A 6,000-nucleotide genomic window follows, 5' to 3' on the forward strand; every position below is an offset into this window, starting at 1 on the left:
ATACTGAAAGCTTATTTTCTCAGCAGTAAGATATCAAGATATAGGGTAAGTTTTCCCATTAAATCCTTAACTGAAATTTTTCTTAAAATCCTTAAGTAGAATCTTTCTTTACTCTTACCACTACTTTAAAAAACTAACCTTGGCCCCAGTCCTAGTCACAGAGATCAGTAGTAATAAAGCAAAACAGCTCAAATTTTCTTCTTTGAAACCCTAGTGCCTAACTGTAAAATACAAGGCAGTTGGCTCATGTGCAAACTCACTGGGAACAAAATGAATTATTTCTAAGAAATCTATAAAGAAAATAAGCAAATTAAATTTCTTCAGATTTTAGGAACACATATTTCTTTCTTTTTATGATATATTTACATAAAATTATCTAAAACAGGAGAGTGATTATACACATTTTCTATGTCAAAAAGGCATATGACTCTTATTAACACAGCATGGTCAAAAATACACAGCAGATTGAATCCTTACCACTCCCATTTACTGGCAAGCTATTTGCCTCTCTGATTCTCAATCTTCCTACCTATAAACTGATCTAATGCTTCTTCATAAGTTTTTGATTGGCTGAAAACAAGAATGAATAAAAGGTAATTAGCACAATGTATGGCTCAGTAAGTATTAATACCCTTCAGTCTTGAAAGTAAAACAGCTGTATAAAATCATGAAATCTGGGACACCTGGGTGGCTCAGCAGTTGAGCATCTGCCTTCAGCTCAGGGAGTGATCCCAGGATCCAGGATCGAGTCCCACATCAGGCTCCTTGCAGGAAGCCTGCTTCTCCCTTTGCCTAGGTCTCTGCCTCTCTCTCTCTCTGTGTGTCATGAATAAATAAATAAAATCTTAAATAAAATAATGAAAATCAGTTCTATAAACACGCAAAGTTACAGAACTAAAAAGCAGTATACCAGTTTGACTACAACCTTTAAATGTCATTTTTGAAAAGGCTGCATTAGAGCTCTCCTACTTGCCACAGCCAAAGTCCTGATGCAGCTGTAGGCCAATGAAAAGAATACATAAAGAGCAATACAATCTCTTCCTCCTTGGGATTTAAAACAAGAGTCCCAGGTTTCTTTCTCCCAAGGCACTGCCCTTGGCCAGGAAACCTTGGTTGCTTCTCCTCGTTGTCAATGTCATAATTCTAATAGTGAAAAGGAGTAGGGTGGAGAAAAATAAACAGCTTCTGAGTTTCTCAATGGCAGCAGTGATGAGGGAGACAAGTACCCTGGTACTCCACTCCATTTTTCCCTTAAAAACAAGAGTTCACTACAGGAAAGCAGGATTCAAAATAAAGTGTCACAGGGACACCTGGGTGGCTCGGCGGTTGAGTGTCTGCCTTCAGTTCAGGTCATGATCCCCGGGGTCCTGGGATCGAGTCCCACATCAGGCTCTCTGCAGGGATGCTGCGTCTCCCTCTGCCTATGGCTCTGCCTCTCTCTGTGTGTCTCTCATGAACTAAATAAATAAAACCTTTTAAAAAAATGTCCTCTTCAAAAGAAAGAAAGAATTACATGCATGGCCAGCTGAGCTAGACTCCAATTCTTCCATGTACGAAGACATTAGTATAGATACTGGGGTGCCTGGATGGCTCAGTTGATGGAGCATGCAACTCTTTATCTCAGGGTTGTGAGGCCAAACCTCACCTAGTACATAGAGATTACTTAATTTAAAAAAAAAAAAAAATGTTTTTTTTTTTTGAGAGTCCACAGGAAACCAAGATTCAAACTAAAGTATTAAATATATGACCAGCTGAGATGGACTCCAAATATAAATATTAATGCCTCTGATGCTCGTATCTGTATAAAAGGACACCAACCAAGAAAACCATCATATTGCCTTTTTTTTTTTTTTCAATCTTAATTGGTTGCAGTATCCTTGATAATAGGCTTAGAGACAGTAGATACTGGTTTCTCATCTGTATCACTCAATAAACAAAATTCTTAAAATTACAATGTCTCCATTATTCATATATACTATACTCTGGAAAACTAAAATACAATATGTCAAAAAGCTCTGCCAAATTAAAAAAATAACAAAAAGTTTTTAAAAAGCTCTGCTAAAAATAAAAGCATGCAACTGCTATCTCAATTTCCACTTAGGTTGCTTTAAAATTTTTAAAACAGAATTCTGGGGCCAGCAATTATCTCAGAGAGCAGCCCCGGTGGCGCAGCGGTTTGGCGCCACCTGCAGCCCAGGGTGTGATCCTGGAGACCCGGGATCGAGTCCCACATTGGGCTCCTTGCATGGAGCCTGCTTCTCCCTCTGCCTGTGTCTCTGCCTCTGAGTGTGTGTGTGTGTCTCTCATGAATAAATAAATGGAATCTTTAAGAAAAAAAAAAAGAAATTATCTCAGAGGTGGTTTGGTTCAGATCCAACTTTTACAAAAGGTTATAAGGCATAAGGAAGCTAAGCAACCTGGTCAAAATTATTTGACAGAGCCAGGATTGGAATCCGGCCATTGAATTCTAACCAAGTGTAATTTTCACCATTTCATGGTTTTTGTTTTTGTTTTTAACTTTGCATCGAAAATCAATAAGTATTAAGATGAGATTTTTTCCTTAAATAAATTAATTAAAATTGTTAGGAGCCTATTTTTTAAGTGTATAAACTAATTGCACATACCAAACATAAAAATAACCAATGTCCTCCTTCTAGACCTTTGGATATTCAAAAAGCTAATTGTCTATCATACCGAATACAGTCAACTCAATTACAATACTTAAAAGATTATCTACTTCAAGGATTACTCACAATACATTTTAAAATCCTACATTTGGGGGGCTGTCTGGGTGGCTCAGCGGTTTAGCGCCCCCTTAAGCCCAGGGCTTGATCCTAGAGACCTGGGATGGAGTCCCACATCCGGCTCTGCCTCTCTCTTTCTGATAAATAAATAAATAAATAAAATCTTAAAATCTTACATTTGATTCCTCCAGCTATCCAATACTTAAAAAAGGGTATTTTCCTCAGTCATCAAAAGGGCCCTTAGAAAGTGGAAAACAACTTAAACATTATTCTAAATACCAAAGTTAACCGGCTGTATCTATAGAGATACACAACATATCCGAAACAAAGAGACACTGGTATTGATCATGGTACTGATTGTCTATATTAGCAACCATGATCAATAACTAGTGTTTTGGGAATCCCTGGGTGGCTCAGTGGTTTAGCGCCTGCCTTTGGCCCAGGGCGTGATCCTGGAGTCCCGGAATCGAGTCCCACCTCAGACTCCCTGCATGGAGCCTGCTTCTCCCTCTGCTTGTGTCTCTGCCTCTCTCTCTCTCTCTCTGTGTGTGTGTGTCTTTCATGAATAAATAAATAAAATCTTAAAAAAATATATCTAGTGTTTTGAAAGGTACCCTCATTGTTTGCATTGTGCATTTCATTTTAACCGGTATTTACAGAGCACAAATCAACTCGGTGAAAGTTGAACAGTAAGTACCAAGGACAAGCAGGGTAAGGGACCTCCGCCCTGGCAAGATAGCTTTAAGATTGCTGGAAGAGAACAGCATGAGTAACCACAAGGAGGAAGAAATAAATTTTTCACTAGAAAGTTAGACCAGATCATGTAGAGATTAAAGAACAAGATGAGAAACCAAAGTTTCCATGTTCACCCCAATCACAAGAGTAATAGTATTTGAGATTTCTCATCCTGAATTTCTTTTCTTTTCTTTCTTTCTCTTTTTTTTTTTTTTTTTTTGGAATTTTGGGCCTTATTAACTGAGGAATATTTGTTGAGACATTTGTTTGTTCAGCATTTGTTGAACTTGCTGATCAAGTTTTGTAGAACAAGAACCCACATTCAGCTTCAAACAGGGTGAATCCTGAGGTAATTTCTATCAGGGACATGATGCAAGAATCTGGATATTGCCTAATTATTCAACAAAATTCATCAGGAAAGGCCCTAAGAAACAAAATTTTAAATAAACCTAAAGAAGCTATAGGTTATAGAATCCAAATCTATTATACCACTAGTCATACTACCTTTAACATATTCCTTAAAGCAAATGTCTCATCAATTCTTTCAATTCTTACAGAAGTCCAGAATCTCCTTCAAACAAAACTATCAGAAATATTTGCATATTAGATCCCAATCTATTAACCATACTAACCATACTACTTTTGACAAACTCCTTAAAGCACTATCTCAGCATTTTTTTCTATTCTTTCCCTTTTCTCAGCATGATTGTTTTTAAATTCAATTTGCCAACATACAACTCTCAACGCTCATGTGTTTATCGATTCTTTATTTTTTTATTTTTTTTAAGATTTTATTTATTTATTCATGGGAGACAGAGAGAGAGAGGCAGAAACACAGGCAGAGGGAGAAGCAGGCTCCATGCCGGGAGCCTGACGTGGGACTCGATCCCAGGTCCCCAGGATCACGCCCCGAGCTGCAGGGGGCACTAAGCCGCTGTGCCACCAGGGCTGCCCTGTTTATCAATTCTTTAGAAAAAGTCCAGAATCTCCTTCAGACAGAATTGACTATCAGAAATATTTGCATTTAATCTCCCTCTTCCCCCCTTTTTAGCCAAGATAATAATAGTAGGTGGTTGACGTTCATGTTCACCCAGGGACTTAATAGCCTTAATAAAAGGCTTAGATGGGAGCACTTACTTACGCAGTTGTGTAAACGTACATTATCCAATTTAAGAGTTTAGTGGACACTCAGCATCTCAAGAGGTTCTGTCTCCCAGAAACCAGAATAATGGTTCAATGGGTCATGTTCGTATTTTCCTCCCCCTTCTTTCTTCCTCTCCCTGTCTCCCTGCTCCTGTCTCTGTCTCGATATTGTAAAATAATTGCCAACCGAGACCACTTCCCAGCACCAACCACAACGAAGTCTACCTCTGTTCGCTGAGTTACCATTTGCGAAATGCAACAAGGAAGTACCGACTCAGAAACAGAAAGAGAAAAAAAAAAAGAGAGAGAGAGAGAAAAGAAACAGAAAATGCTCATTTCACAGCAAGCATTTCTCCCTTAAGGGAAGACAATAGCACACCTGACACGAACTTTCTCTAAGTGACAAGGGTTGCCGGCTTAACCCGGGTGCAGGAGAGCAGGATTCGCAGGCCTAGTTTGGCGGGAGCGCGCGGAGGGAGGTGGTGGGGATGGGGGGTGGTGGGGGTGGTGGGGGTGGTGGGGGTGGTGGGGGCGGTGGGGGCGGTGGGTGCATCAGCAGGAAGCCGGTGGGTGCACCCCTCTTCTCAGAGGGCACCTCCCTCACCCCATCCATCGACCTGCCTGCCTAGGCGAGGCTGGACCCTGCTGAGGTCTGGGGGTCTGCACCCACCTAGTGTGCAGGACCCAGACCTGCACGCCTGCACCCCGCCAAGAGCCTTCCACCTCCACCTACCCCGCAAAGAACGCCCGGGTGCCCTGCTGCGAGTGGAGTGGGAAAGGGGGGACCCCATGCCTCAGGCTGCAACTGGAAGCGCCCCTCCACCGGCGCCCGCCCACCGTGAGGCTCCCCCTCGCGCTTCTCCCCGCAGGGTAGGGCAGGCGGAGCCCCGAGCCCTATCTCGGGACCCGCCCCAGCCTCCCGCCGCGCTGACCCGCGCCCACCGCCCGCCCCCGGCCTCACCTAGCCGGGGCTCGGCGCTCCGGGCTCAGCCTGCTGCGCGCGCGCAGGGCGGGAACCCGCCTCTCCAGCCCCCCGCCCGCGGTTGCGCTCCGCGCCTCCGCGGCCCGCGCGCTCCCGCCTCTCCGCTGCCGTGGCGACAGTCCCCGCCCCCTCGCCCGCCGCTGATTGGCCCTCGGAGCACCTCGGGCGTTGCCGATTGGCGGGGGCGCAGACGAGGCCGCGCCCGCTGGCGGAGAGACCGGCGGCGTGGAAGCCGAGCGCGGAGGAGCCCGACCCGAGAGAGACGTGGCGCTCGGCGGCGCAGGCGGGGAGGCCGCGCCCCTTCCTTCCCGAGCTTTCGTGCAGAAGCCTGCGAAGCCGAATTGGGGCGGGTGAGGTGCTGACCCCGGATCAGGACGGAGACCCAGGGCTCGCCTC

At 44.2% G+C, this 6,000-nt stretch overlaps 1 protein-coding gene across 5 annotated transcripts in view; it reads right to left on the reverse strand.

Moving 5' to 3' along the window:
- NUCB2 (nucleobindin 2) overlaps window positions 1–5,739 on the reverse strand; it is a 49,243-nt gene extending 43,504 nt beyond the window's left edge. For all 5 annotated transcript variants that reach the window (XM_077866325.1, XM_077866323.1, XM_077866321.1 and 2 more), the window contains exon 1: window positions 5,584–5,739. The gene's annotated coding sequence lies outside the window, so the exon portion shown is untranslated. The remainder of the gene's footprint in view (window positions 1–5,583) is intronic.
- Between the last annotated feature and the right edge of the window lie 261 nt (window positions 5,740–6,000).

This window comes from Canis aureus, chromosome 23 (assembly GCF_053574225.1).
Source record: "Canis aureus isolate CA01 chromosome 23, VMU_Caureus_v.1.0, whole genome shotgun sequence".
NCBI classification, from domain to species: Eukaryota; Metazoa; Chordata; class Mammalia; order Carnivora; family Canidae; genus Canis; species Canis aureus.